The sequence below is a fragment of the Hippoglossus stenolepis genome, chromosome 6 (assembly GCF_022539355.2).
Source record: "Hippoglossus stenolepis isolate QCI-W04-F060 chromosome 6, HSTE1.2, whole genome shotgun sequence".
In the NCBI taxonomy this organism is placed as follows: Eukaryota; Metazoa; Chordata; class Actinopteri; order Pleuronectiformes; family Pleuronectidae; genus Hippoglossus; species Hippoglossus stenolepis.
In genome coordinates, this window is record NC_061488.1 from 18052088 (window position 1) to 18067601 (window position 15514).

The 15514-nt window shown below is 40.1% G+C and overlaps 1 protein-coding gene across 1 annotated transcript in view; it reads right to left on the bottom strand.

Annotated features, from left to right (window-relative positions):
• Positions 1–14841, bottom strand: part of sema3b (sema domain, immunoglobulin domain (Ig), short basic domain, secreted, (semaphorin) 3B) — a 77611-nt gene extending 62770 nt beyond the window's left edge. Inside the window, exon 1 of the mRNA XM_035159079.2 lies at positions 14320–14841. The gene's annotated coding sequence lies outside the window, so the exon portion shown is untranslated. The remainder of the gene's footprint in view (positions 1–14319) is intronic.
• Positions 14842–15514: the final 673 nt, after the last annotated feature.

Genomic DNA, 15514 nt, shown 5'->3' on the forward strand with positions numbered 1-15514 from the left:
TGACATTTTGTGGCCATTTTCAACCATCACAGCTTTTTCGTGTCATGATCCAAAACACTTTTAGCTTTTGCTCCTCTCTTTAGTACTACTTTCAAACATTTAAATATTAATGGGACGTTTCAAAACAAGATTTCAACATCAGTCGTCTAGAAAATCAAATTAACAATGAAGACCTCAAAATCTGATTTCCTTGTCCTTTATTTTTAAATAAACTAAAAAAATAATTAAAAGTGCAAAACTCTACTTTTGTTAACCTTCTATGCCTTTTACTTTGTTTTACTTTTCTACAAATTATATGCTTTAAATGTGCTATATAAATAAATCTGACTTGGTTTAAAAAGCAAGTCATGCAAGGTTGTAAATGGAAAAGATGGTTTGAGTAGAGATGCCATCAAGTCTTACTAAAAATAGCACACATACTGAATTTGAATGTTCAGTATGAAACTTTCATGTAATTTCAAATGTTAAACTTTCATATACACATACAGATCCCTGCTTTAAGGATACACTTTGCATCATATGTGTGTGTAAAGTAAAGATGTGTCCAGGTATGTGGGTAAAATCAGCTGCAGCTCAGCAAGTCACAGCCTGTTCTTTTCTTTTCTTTTCTTATACGAGCAGCTCACAGACTAAACTACCAGCAAAATGCTGGCCATTCATTATTTCTCTGACTTTCATCTATCACCATTACTGTCAACACACAGACAAAGACACACAGACACACAGACACACACACACACACACACACACACACACACACACACACACACACACACACACACACAGTGCATACCTCATAACACCAAAAACAGATGCTTTTCAGGAAATAATCTTCCGTTCTTTTTCGTGCATTCTTAACTTTAAACTTCAGTGTGTCTGCCAGCTGTTTAATGACAACAGTTATTTTCAAGAGGTTACCATGACAAATCTTTGCTAATGTGGATACTACGTCTTAATCTCCATCATATGTGCAGTGCCTGCACAGAAAACAGATACAACTGCATAATAGACTCATTAAAAGGCAAACTGGATGTGTATATAAAAAATGTAAAACTTCAGAATGTAGCGTTGAATGATCATTGCATGCCCTGCTCAAGTTAAAGCAAAAAAGTAAAAATATAGATGATTAACAACGTGTCCACTTCAATGTCTGAACAGCACTGAGACAGCTAAAAGCTTTTTCTTGATGTGCCATATGCACGCAAGACTCCTGAGGAGATTCAGAACTGATGTTGTACAGCTGAAGCTGCAAGACATAGAGGTGCTTAGGATGCTTATGTGTCTAATGTGTATTTGCATTAATATTACAGATAACATTTTGCTCTTATGTTACACATCTGTACTAGTCCCATCCGCAATAGGCCTATCCTTTTTTTTTACGTAATTGTGAGGAGCAGACATTTCTCCGGTTGTCTCCTATATTCTGTAGAGACTCTTGGATATTTGTCTTTAGGCAAATCAATCAGTTTGGATTTCATTCAGACAACCTCTCCAGCATGGGCAAAATACAGTTCAAATCAAGCTCAAACTATGACATTTTTATACATCATATTGTCGCTCTGATATTGCGTCATGATGCTGTAAATGTGTTATTATTGCGAGGGCATTATGTAAGTGTTTCCATAAAAATTAGCTTTTTGTGTTATGTTTTTGTATTTGTTGTCATTTATGTGTTGGTCTTGGAACACAAGCAATAGTAGATCAAATTGAAGTCACAAGAAAATCAGATTGAATCATAAAATATTGTGAACCTCATAAGGATATCAGTCATTTCCTTCACTTTGAAATCCATTATCGTTGCAATTAGTATGTAATCTTTCACCTAATAATGATCTAGATGACGAAATGGACCTGAAGTTAAACATATAGAAGTTTTCTCTGTATAAGGTGCTGAAATGATAAATGAGGTCGTAGGAAGTGAGGTGGGTGTGTTTATGTTCCCCTCAGGTATGGGTGGTCATCACTTACTGACCTTTTGACATCGACCTTATTAGCAAATGGGTAAATGAAGATTTGACCTGGGTGTACCTGCTCATTACCTCTCCCTATTACAATATTCTTCTGCTGCCATCCATTCTCCTGAATCCTTCCATCTGTCATTCAGGGGAAAAGGTTGCATATGGAATGATGAGTGGAGGACAAGAGGTGGGGATTTGAGGAACAGACAGAGAAGGAAAACCTAAACGTGAAAGATAAAGTGACACAATCTTCTCTTTTCTGAGATAAATAGCTCTAATTACGCAAACCCATATATCCCATCATTCAAACAGCTAGAAATGCAGAACCGGAGGAGACCTGCTGCAACACATTTCACATTCATTCATCAATGTCTTCAAAAAACGATCCCTTTCTCTTTTTGTTCTCCTTCCTTGGAACTCCTCTTTCAACAACTCAACACAGCAGTCCCATATGGCACACGAGTAATCAATCAAACATTATTGTTCCAAAACTACAAATAAAAGGCAAGAAAATGCATATATGCAGGAGGAGATTCCTTTTTTTTAATCTACATGAAAAATTCACAATTTGGTCAGTCATTAAAAGGCGAGCGAACACACACACATACATGCACACACGCACAAATCCAAGCCTAATGAGGGATGCACGGAGCGGTATATGAACATAGGGTATGAGGCATGAAAGACTCTGCTGTTTGAAGCCCCCTCACCCCCTCACCCCCTCACCCACACATAAAACACCAGCCAGTTCTCTTTTCCAGATCCATAGACAGTGGTCACATTAAGGACGGTCAGCTCTGCATTTGAGGATGGCAAACTTCTCATTGTAGCCAGTAAAAACAGGTATATGGTATTTCTGTCTAATGTGTGTTTATTTCATCACCACTCAGTCGAGATATTTAATGGTATTTCCAGGTCATTACAGCAGAGGCGGAGAAAAGGACAGTGGCAGTGTGTGCAGTTGGTCAGGGAGCAGACACATCCTCAATAGACCTGAATATACTGAATGTATTTAAAGGGACTTGTCGCTTTATGTTGTTTTTTATACTGGTTCTCTGATTAGTGAGGATTTTACAGAAGGTGTAAATCTCTTGTGTTGTTAGAAAAACCATTTAAATATTGGTTTGTGTTAGTTTTTCTTATGAATTCTGGAACTGATGGTGAATTCAGAAATGTTATCTTAAGTTCACGCTCAACAAGTAGCAGGTTTCATCTCTTAAACTTCCCCTTTTATCTTTACAGTGGATAAAGGAGGAGACGCATCTGGGGCCCATTATGTTTCTGTTATGGAACATGTGTGATACATTTAACACAAAGTAAAAAGGTATGTATAGTCGACAAAGCCAGAACTCTCTGTCCAAGCAGCTCTCACCTGTTATTTGGTCAAGTCAAGTTCAGCTCATTTATATATCTATGACAACCATACACTCCTAATGTGTCTTAAGATAAATTCTGGATAAACTGGAGTTATTGGGAGTTTATTTAATACCTGCTTTGTCAATCCAGCAAAGTGCATTACAGTCGTCCAGTCCACTGGAAATAAAAGCTAGAATCAGTTTTTCAGAGTCAAGCAGAGACAGGAAGCATCGAACTTTGTATTCAGGATCAGAATTGTATTTTCCACTTTCCTACAAAAACAAAGAGCAGTTGTGAAGTATTTCCACATACTGTACTGAAGGTAACAGCTCTCTACGTGTCCTGCAGCCTCAAGCAAAAATACCTTATCTGTCCATCTGAAAATGCCATTTCACTAATGGCCACAGCTACTGCCACATACCAAACATGCTTCCTGCACCGAACCTGTCAGGATCCCAGACCGCTGTGCTGCTGTGTGTACATTCAGCGTGCATGAGTGTATTTCTTTAATTTCAGTCAATGGGTCATAAAAACTCTCCACAGGTCAATGCTCCTGAGGTTTTTTTCCACCCCACTGTTATGAGATATAACACACAGCTCCGTAATTTGATATTCCTACTACACACAAAAGGCACAAAGACACACACACAGAGAGAGAGGGTCTGTATGCGAGAATGCAAATGTCCAAGCCAGTGGCTCCAGACATTATGTGTGGGCGTGTTGATGGCGTTTACAACACGCGATGGGGGGAAAAGGCCTTGGATGACAAAAATGTGAATCTCTGGTCATTTTCTTCTTGATATGAAAGTGTCTGATCCGGACCATCTCTAGCTGCGATCTTCCAATGTGAAAGAGAAACTCTGGAAAGTGTCCGAAACATCGGATCCGGATATTTTTTCACAAAAGCTCATCTCCGACAGTGGCTATATTGATGCATTCTAACAATAAAAACACTTTAGTACCACAGCAGTGCAGCATAAACCCTAGATGTCTCTAAACGTTCACAAATAAATATATATTCTGTTTCTGGATGTGCACAAGATCAAAATCTCAAATTCCTAACCTGGAAACAGGGGAGACTTTTTTGATTATTTCTTCTGATTCTAAAGTGTGATACAATCAATAACAAAAAATGTCTTTGTTCTCCATCTGCCTGCTTGTTATTTGGGTGAAGCTCGGTTTATACTCACACCCCACACACATACACACACATGGAGACACACCCACTGTAGTCCCCAGGTGCGGTTTGTGGAGATGGAGGCTCTCTGAAGGTGAACCCCATGGTGAGCAGAGGCGGGGTGCTGTGCTCTGTGAGTGTTGTGCGTATCTGTCCTTTCATGTATTCAGTTGCCTGTAATGTCTGTATTTGGGGCTGGCAGTCGTGGTATCACCGGGCTGAACAAAGAAAAGAAAGGAAGATGTCGAGGGAAGATACAGAGAAGCAGGCGAACTAAAGTAATACAGGTTTTTTTATGCACTTGAAAATGCTGCTCGGTGGTACAGTAACTGTAAAGAGAAATTTGACAAAAAAACAAATGAATTCGGGGGTAGATTGATGGAGACCGAGGGGATGAAGAAGGTGGTGGGGGGGCGTTGGAGGATGGAGGGATGTAGCTTTTATCTGGAGGAGGGGAAGCCAAATTAGAAATGTGGCATGATCCCCCACCTCCTGGGACTGAGTCAATTAGCCTGCCTGGAGGAGCTGCCAAGAGGCTGGGGGATGGTGACGCTAAAGAGGGTGGTGGTGGTGTTGGTGGTGGTGGGGGTAACTGGTGGAGACAGGAGAGGCCAAGGGCGTCGGCACGAGGGTTTTCACTGGGAGGGCGGAAGGATGATGGGGGACAACTGGTAATATAGACAGGAACGAACACATTGTCATAATTTGGAAAAGAAAAAAACTGTAAAAATAGAATATATGAAGGTTCCGTAGGTGGTTGGGACGCGAAGAGGGAAATATGTGAGAGCCATTAGAGTGAGCATCACCTGACCGTCCACAGCTGTAGCCCAAAGATTTTTATCTTCATGTAACTGAACATCAGTAAAAGAAGATGTCAATGCGGGAATTTTGACAAATGTTGATCAAACAAAGGAAGTTTACAGGGAAATATGGGCCAATACTAAAGTCTTATTGGCTAACACGTGTCATTTCTTGAATTGATGGGGACACTATGCCATACATAAAAAAAATGTTTAATGGTTAAGTTTGGAAATGACTCCAAGATACTGATCACTTTTCACATTTCTCCCAATAGTCAGGCCAGCCTATACAAACACATTATATACAGCATTTACTATTTGATGTATATGTTTAAATTATTATCCCGACATGTAGGACATTTCTTTCCTTCTCAAGTGTCAAGCAAAGCAGAAATAACAATACAAATATTCTCCTGCCATTACATTTGTCTTGAAACACCATAACCTTGCTCTGATTGCTAAAATGAAAACTGGGGGTGATTCTGGGACTTACTGGAAGACTTAAGAAAGAAGCAGTGAAAAACAAAGAGAAAGGAAGAGCTGTTGGCTGACAGCAGCTGTACTGCAGAATTAAGCAGGAGTGGATGTACAGAGGATGGTGAGAGGCTGGAGGTGCTGGCAAGACGCCATTTTCAAACCAGGCAGCTCGTCCATGGACCAGATCCATCATTACTGCACCAAATCTCTACTGGCAACACCGAGTCACCTCTGGTCAAATCAATGAGAGTGGTGGTGATGAAAAGAATACTGAAAATCTGCAGCACTGGTGAAAAACAGACCCTTGCAAAATGATTTCCCTCTCGCTCTTTTTCTACTTTTTTTTCCATCTGTGATCGTGAGCAGCTGCAGAACAGCGGTAAGCAGATTACAGGTGGTGAGAGGAGAGGGAAAAGGGGGAGGGATGGAGGGAAAAGAGTAAAGGAGAAGAGGCGATAAGAAGGGAACGAGGGAGGAGGAAAGGAGCAGGGCCAGGCCGAGGAAATGAGAGGGGAAAGGGAGGGGAGATACAGAGGAGTTGGAAGCTGTTAAGGTAACAGAAAAAAGAAAGAGAGTAAAAAAAAGGAGAAAGCAGTCCAAAGTGTTCTACCTCAAACTACCAATCATTCACCCACGTTTTAAATCAAATATTGACATCAGGACTGTTTCGGATGTTAACGCATGATTCAGGTGGATACTCTCCAGTGGCTTTCTCATAACAGCAGGCCAGTCCCAGCCAAACCAGCCTGACACATAAAGAGGGCTGAGGGAACTCAAAAGAAACTCAGCGGAAAAATCTCAGTGTGTGTTTGTCTGTGTGTGTATGGTTAAGAGTTTACCAAATGAGATACCTGACCCTCCCTGTGTGTGTGTGTGTGTGTGTGTGTGTGTGTGTGTGTGTGTGTGTGTGTGTGTGTGTGTGTGTGTGTGTCATCACCAGTGGCAGCGAAGGATGGCAGGTGGTTAAGTGACAGGTTAAATAGGGAAGGGGAAGCAGGGGAAGCTCAGTAGCGTGTCACCAGGCAGGCCTGCGTCTCCTTTCTTATCTGACAGGCACACTGCAGAACAGCAAAATCCCCTGCGTAAGCCCCTCGAGCACTCCTCTGGGACGTGTGTGTGTGTGTGTGTGTGTGTGTGTGTGTGTGTGTGTGTGTGTGTGTGTGTGTGTGTGTGTGTGTGTGTGTGTGTGTGTGTGTGAGGCGAAGACATTTTCTGAAACTATTAAAGCTTGTTGTATAAGTGCAATTATTTATGTGTGTGTGTGTGTGTGTGTGTGTGTGTGTGTGTGTGTGTGTGTGTGTGTGTGCGTTTGTCAGAGATGGTGAGAATCTTGTTATCTTCCTGTGTAAAGCCTCCTAATTTCACATCACCTTGAACACTGCATGACTTCTCAAGGTGATAGGACGAGACAGTTCAAACTCACACACTCTCACACACACTCACACACACCTACACAAATCCAGAGTGCAATTACAGGTCACTCTGGCAAAGGAGAAGCTGTTCTGCAACAGCGATAGATAGACCGGAGCATTCAAGGAAGAAAGCAGAAATTAGGAAGGACAGGGAGTGTGTGTGCAAGTGTGTGTGGATGTGTGCAAGAGGGGGGAAGTGAAGGCCAATGCACTGGAAGGACAGCATGTAGGGTAAAATGGCAGCACAACGATTGTTGGAGAAAGCTTTAGCACCTTGTTTGCCATAATGACTCCCTGTAATACATTGGTTAATTATGTAATAGTACATTCACCAAGGGAAAACTACATAATACTCATATGTTGCCGCATTAAAAAACTGTAAGGAGTAATGAGCAGTTATTGAAACTGAACTATGTTAGGGTCCAGTTTCTTTCTGATCTTGTTTGACACTGGTACATTTCTGAATAGAACGTGGATCTGCTCCCTCACATTATCCACAAATAAAGCTAAAATATCCTGGATATGAATGCTACTATGTTGCACATTTGAAGTATGGTCCATGTCCAACCTACAAGCATGGAGGAGGCAGGATTTATTCCCACATGGTGGAGATCAAGACACTTTGGCTTTTAGGGAGTAATGTTGTTGTCCATCTTTTATAAACAGTCTATGTAAAATACGCAGGTTAAATATTGAATCTCTAATAAAAGAGATACTAAATATGTTTTCTTTTCTTTTCAAAGAGCAATGTAAAAAACATGTTAAGTCAACGTTGTCTTACTACAGCATTTGCATTAACACATACACATCCGTTAGAGAAACTGCAGGGATCATTGTCTGAAAGCAGCTGGTAAATTTAGCTACTTATAAAAAGTGTATGTGTGTGTGTGTTATTGTGTGTGTGTGTGTGTGTGTGTGTGTGTGTGTGTGTGTGTGTGTGTGTGTGTGTGTGTGTGTGTGTGTGTGTGTGCGTGTGCGTGTGTGCGTGTGTGTGCTTGTGGTGACGGCACAACACAAGCTATGAGGAGTGTGACTCTGGTCCAAGTCAGGCAGCGAGTGTGGTTTCGTCACGTGCCAAAAGAAATCACAACCCAAACTGCATCCAACAAATCATGTTGTTTCTCTTTGCACTGCACAGTTGTTCCTGTTTTGTAGTACAAGACGAAAGGCGGGAGGAAAGTTGGAAGGTGAGAAATATGTTCATCTGATAAGAGCTTTTTAGAATACACATGATCATTATCATTTTCTCAGGCTTATCTTGACACATTACACCTTTAAAAACTGGCCCCTGGGGGTTAAGATTTACTTACAGAACAATTATGGATGCACAGCAAAGAGAGCAGGCAGTAGTTTAATGGTGACTGTGCACAGTAGCAAGGCAGGGGAGTCCACAAAGTTAAAAGGGAGGACACCTTCAAATCTGGCAACACTAATTATGTTCCAATTCATGGCCAATTTACAATAAATAGTTTTCAAAACATTTGTTCTCATTTTTTCTATCTCAACATAACCATTAGCTAGCTCAATAGTATATTGTATATAATATAACATTATATAGTATATAATTAATTTAATGTAACAGCATTTAAAAAAAGAGGGGTTGTGTTTGTGCTGTTGTAGCATAAACTACTGAAACAGTTTTATATTGACCCTTGACTGTGGCCAGTTTGTGAGATGTTCTGCTCGTTTTGTCTTTTTTTTGTTATTTTAAAAAACACCTTACTCAAAAACCATTGAACCCAGAGGTCTTACATCCATCCTCACCATCCAACCATTCCCTCTCACAGTCCACTGATGTTGAACTGAGATTAACCACCCTGTCCTCAGCCTAACCTTTACTGGTCCTCAGCCATGTTTTAGTGATCTTCTTTTATCTGATGGCGTGGAGCCATGCTACAATTAGCCATTCTACAATCTACAACTCCTGTGCAGACACTAAATCCTAATTAACCTCATTACCTTGTTTTGGGGAACAAACATGTTTAGGGGTAATATCTGAGTGTGTGCAATTTGGTGCAGGTTGATTTGAGCAGAGGTATACGCTCAAATTCGAATGGATAGAAATGTGTATTTATTTGAATTGAAAGTACTCCCGGCCCCAGACTTTTTCTTCTTTCTTTTTCTCCTGAGAATGTTCCACTGAATATCCTTTTCCCCTTCATTAGCCACAACTACTTTCTGTTTATACTCATGACACCTACAGCTGTTTAACAGTTGACATCTGGGTTCAATATAAATATCTTTTCTTCTGCTGTTGATTATTTCATGACGACAGAATATTAGTCTTTTCCTTTGTCCTGCATATCAGGTGAGGAAGACATATTCCTCGGTGTGTCTCTTCCCCTCTGCCTGTATGTTAAGACCCATTTATTACTTTGTCTGGGTTAATATAAATCAATATCTTAACCAAAGAAACCTGCCATCCCGATGCATATATGTGTCCCCTCTCCCATTTTCTTTGTTGTTGTGTTAAGAAAGTCACCTTGAAAGGATGAGCTTGAACATCACTTATCTACACATTTATCTACATGACAATACCTGACATCCTTCGTCTACCCTTTTAACACACTGATGAATTAGGTTAATGATCTTCACTGACCTCAGGTTAAGCCCTTTTGTTATCCAACCATCCATGTGTTCAGCTTATCTACACATATCAAATGACACCTTAAAACCGTGAGATCTATTATCTTCTGCCTTATCCCATGTCTTCTAAATGGCCCAAATTACTGCTTGTTGGTTAACATGCACATGATTTACTGAATGATTAGAATAATGAAGTGTGATTATGTGAACTGCAGATAAACCTTAAACATACAGTGTACATACGAATTTAAATAGAGAAACTGGTGATAAATCTATAAAAATATTCTGTACTTTGACCATTTATTTGAAATACTCCAGATTATTTGCAGCACAGTGTATACAATGCAGATTAACAGTTTAATGTAGAAGGAAAGATACTTTTGTGAAAGCATCGTATCGGAGCGAAAATCAAATTAAAACCTGTTTCAGCGTAAAGTGTAGTCTTTTGGAAACCTGTAAAAGTCAGTCTACAATCAACCTCACCTTTAACATCATGTGAACTTGAAAAGTGTAGCATTTGCAGACATGTATGTGTACATACACTCAAAGCTGCACACATAAACACACTTGTATGGAGACACATGCTCTCATATATTTTAGTGTCACACAAACCCTCTCTCTCAAACACACACGCACACACAAACACACACACACACACAAACTCTCATTAGCCATGACTTCCAAATCAAGGGCAAGTGTCATTTTTTGCTTTTGTTTAGCTTTTTTTGTCTTTTAATCAAAGGATTGAAGAAAAAATAAAACAATAAAATGCATAAATAAAATAAACTGATGAAAGTTTGATGTTAACAGCCTTTTGCTTTTTATTCGAACGAGAGAACAACCTACGCTCCCGACTGTCCCCGCTGGCTATATGGGAAAAAAGTCAATATTTCAAGAGAGCACAGACACTCATTAAATATTTCAAACAAAGGAAAACTGACATTGCTGCCCAGTCTCTCTTTCGTTTTCTTTTTCTGTCCATCTCTCGCTCTACACCTGGACTCATCAGCTCTCTGTAGCGTTTCTTTTTTACGGTTTTCACCCCATATTTCTACAAATAAACCATTACAGAACTAATAGACCAGCACTGGTAGTCCGAGAAAAGATTAATTTATTCTGTGGTCTGTATACATGCACACTTTAAGTGATGAATACTAAATCTTTGTGTTTCGGCTTTACACCCGTGTTCACTATTTTCTGCTGATGTTGCAGATATATTTCAGGCGGTAGAAAGGGTTAAAAGCAAGGTTAATGGGTTTTCCCACTGAAGAAGGGTTGAAATGAGGGTTAATGGGTTTTTTAGGTGTGGCAGTGGATCAGTGTGTAGTCACCTTAACCATAAAGTTACCTCAGTGGGCGATTCATCACCAGGTAATCAACAGACCCCACCTTGAGCCCACAGGAGCTGTTGTGTTAAATAAACGTCTACTTTGCTGATCTCCACTGTAAAATGATGGAACACAGAAGAGAATACAAGCTGCGACCCTGCAGGTGGTGAAAGCTGCTTTATCTGTGCAGTTCTACACATTCCGCCTGTGTATGTCCCGAGGAAACATCTTCTGACTCACAGGAAGTGATGTGTTTTAAAAGGCAGGTATTTTGCTTGAGTGGCAATAACCACAAGGACTGAACAAACAAAGCCAAGAATGACACAGACAGATACTCGAGAACATCCAAGAAAGAAGACGGAGTATTGCCTCATCACTATATCTTGAAAAATGAACAGGTAATGGACAAATTTTATCAAAACTACAATCTTACTACAGCTCATAATGAAAACTTTACCTTTTATTTAGAACTTTGTGGCTTTTTCATCTATTTTGGAGTCATTTCTCTGCCTAAGTTATGTTTTTCTGATTTGCACATTTTTAATCACTTCCTGATTTTTAGAAACCTCTGCCTGATTTGGCAACCTGTATACCAAAGCTGTAAGTCAAAGTAAAAAACGTTTTCAGTCAAAAAGTCAAAATCTCTCCAAAGTTCCTCACTGGGTTTATACCATAAACTGTTTGTAAAGATGAATGACCAAAGAGTGAAGCCAAAATGTCTCAAACACCTCCCAGAGGCTGGCTGCGGCATAGGTCATAAACCCTGCCTCCTCCATGTTAGTGGACCTAAATTAAAAAATCAAAGTACATCTTGAATACATTTCTATCAAAGATTGTTTTTTTCACACTGATGCATGTTCAAGTGTCCATTTTTCTGGTAAGTTTAATTTATATTAGTTATTTGATGCTGTAAAAACAGATTGAAATCTCATGATTGACAACTAAGATTGACGATTTGTGAAGGACATATATCGACCCCATCCTTCTTCATGTACAGTCTCTCGTTAATACCAGCCTCACTGTCTGCTGACAATGTGCGAGGAAAATACAGCAGATTTAATGTTTTGTTTACATAATAGGGCCTTCACTAAAAGGTCCCTCTGGATTTTTTGTTACGTAGACTTGCATCAAATTAAAGTTAACTGAGCGGGTGGAGAAAGCAGATCATATTATGTAACTATACTAACAACTGAAAACCTTACATCATTGTCAGCTAAGCAAATCTTAAATTTTCAATTTGTACATTTCTCAACATTTTAGACTGTGTTTCTTGTCTTCTATTTCTTTTAATTCCAAAAAGGATAAGCAGTATGGTGTATGGATGGACTTACGGTCAGCAACACACACACACACACACACACATACACACAGTCAGCTGAATGGCTCCATTAAAACCGTCAGGCGCCATGTCCTCAAGCCAAAACCAACCCCTATGCTTCTAGCCTAAGATATTACCAAGATGACAGACCAAGACGTTTGTTTAAAACTACAACACAACACACAATTACTAACAAGTAACACCTTGTACAAGCGTCCACTGCATCCTCCCAGCAAAGGTAAATCAAGGGTTAATGTGTGGGTTCAACGGTATGGTAATGGAAGGGTTGGTGCGCAGGTTAAGGTGGGTTCTGGGTGGAGGTCTTATAAAGACCTGTGAGACCTGGGATTACACGACTGAAAAGGTGAGATGACAGACAAAACGCACACCTGTGACTTTGAAAACACATTCACACACCCACTTCCCCACGGAACGTACTGGTCATAATGAAGCGACTGAAACTCTGCGTGATAGTGAGAAAGAGTGAGGGGGAAAAAAGAATAAAAGAGGAGAGAGCCTTAAAGGTTCATAAAGGCAGACAGATGAATAGTCAGAAAGAGGATGAGGAGGACAAAAAAAAGAAGGGAGGGAGAGAGGATGACACTGAGGCAGAGTGGCATGGGATAAGCCTCTGTCATTAGTCGAAAAACCCTTCAGAATAGGCAGAAGTAAATGAGATTAGAGAACAAAAGTGGCAGAGTGTGGCGGGATGGAGGAGTGGAGGGATGAGGCACACAATAACCACAGGTGTAAAAGGACCAAATACTTCTAATCTCCTGTTTGGCCAGTGTTTTCTTCATTCACCGCTGATTTTAAAGTCAAGTTTAAGTTTACATCCAAATTTATTGTTGCAGATCAAGGCTCCATTCCTTGGACACAAGCTTCAGAGCCCGACCGATATGTGCCGATAAAATACGCCACTATGAGCCTTCCACAGACATCATTGTCTATGTTTGCCGCTATGGAAATTATCTTTCTGAAGAAACAATGCATACAAATGTGAATATATTTATTTTCTTAATTCAAGTTCTGTATATTTGATTGTATTTGCATTTTCTTTTTATTTATAGTAATTTATAACAAAGTTTATGGTTAAACTGTAAAATAACAAGTCTTAATTCCATTTCCTTGTCATAAAGGCTTGATAATGACAACTTAGAGTCTTTTCCAAATTATTTTAAAATTAATTTATATCTATCGATAATTTGGCTTTATAATTGTACAACTCCCTGTTATGGATATCGGCCCCAAAAGATCCATATCGGCTCTGAACTATAGAAAATAAAAACGTACATAGACATTACGTTCTCCAACTGAAAATATGAATTCAGCTTTACTTCTCATTACCAATTGAAAAAGACAGATTCTCTGCAAAAGCAATAATAATTCACAACTTCCACTGGTGGACCATCAGGAAATAAAACATCCCAGACACACACACACACTCTCCCACATGCCTGCCAATTCGTTCTCCTCTCCTGTTTTATACTTTGATGAATCACCCACTGATCAAATCCACTTAAATAAACCAAACCCAGAACATTTTCTCACTTGTAGTTCCTGTAAAAATAAAAAGTCCACTCATGCTCTGTTCAGCCTTGTTGCTCAGGGAAGTCACCCTAATGATCAACACAGATATGAAACCACAGTTACAGCAGAGTTGACACGCACACTCAAGTGCATCATCCATTCCAACACAAACATCTACACAAGGTAATTCCCCAGCGTTCAAACTGAAATCATTCCACAGTTCCAAGCGCAGCATACACATTCCACTCTTGACCCACAGACAAACACACAACTTCCTACATCAGTTACTCATTAAATTAAAACCTCTTCAGGTAGAAGTGGTAATATGGACAATGATCCTGGACAAAAAGACAAAAGAAGAATGATCAAATTCTCACCTCCATCAGCAGCGTCCTCCGCCTGTTTTAGTCCTCAGTCCCTCCGAGTCACTTTTCCCTTGGCAGGTGCCATCATGGTCAAATAGTCCACAGGACAAGGGCTGGAAAGGGCTATTCTCAAGTGTTCTCTCTGTCTCTCTTTCTTATACTCCCTCTCTGAGTCCCGGTGAGATTTGTATCACCACAAGAAAACCAGCATGTGTGTGTGTGTATGTGTGCACACACAACTCCAAAGGTCCTGGAATTCCTGAGTCCTGCGCTAAAAGAGCAAGCGTGGTTGAGCTCCCTCTCTGTCTTTCTCTCTGCACTCCTTTCCTTTTTTTTTCTCCCTCTCGGCCGGGCAGAGAGGAGGGGAAGACAGTCAGTGGGTGGGACGGGAGACAGAAGCTGCTTTCAGCCAACTCTTCCCCAGCCTCTTCTTTATCCCTCTCTTTCTCGTTCTCTTTCTTTTCTCCCTGTGCCTCTTTCTTTGAGGACAACTTTTCTGCTCTGTCTTTTGGCTTGTTTTCTTTGACACAGTCTGTCACTGCTCAGCATTAAAGCAGAGCACCCTCTGTCACACACACACACACACACACACACACTCACACCCTCCTCTTTCTTTCTCCGCCACTCCCTCTGCCACAGTCCAGAGGTAAAGTCACTCCCTCAGTCTGTCACCCAGCCACAGTGTCTTTCTCCTATTATGATTCAGCGTGCTTTATCCTCAAAGGTTCAGTGATGTGTCTGTGTATGTGTGTGTCTCCAAGTGACCCAGCACTTTTCTTGGTTGATCTAGCCGTGATAAGGATCAGGGTAAGACCGGGATAAGGGTGCACTTAACACTCCAGTTTGAAGTTCCTTCACAAATTCCTGAAATGTCAACATGAGTTCATTGATCAACAGCTAAGGTGTTGATCCTTCTATTTTATTTCCTCTTGAAAAAAATTGAAGTTGATAATTCATAAAAATAACTACTTCCAGATTTGTTACCTGCATTATTGACAAGATATTGAGGAGATATATTCAGCAATACTGACCAGAGTTGTGTGTTTATTTATATAAAAATATATGACTAAATTGCCATTCATCCATGCATTGGATTTTAATTGATGATTTTGTGTAACATTACATTATTCATTGCAGCATTAAATGTACTAGTTGTACTGCTTGTTTATCAATTTCTTAAACTAAAATTTTTTTTTTTTAATGGAAA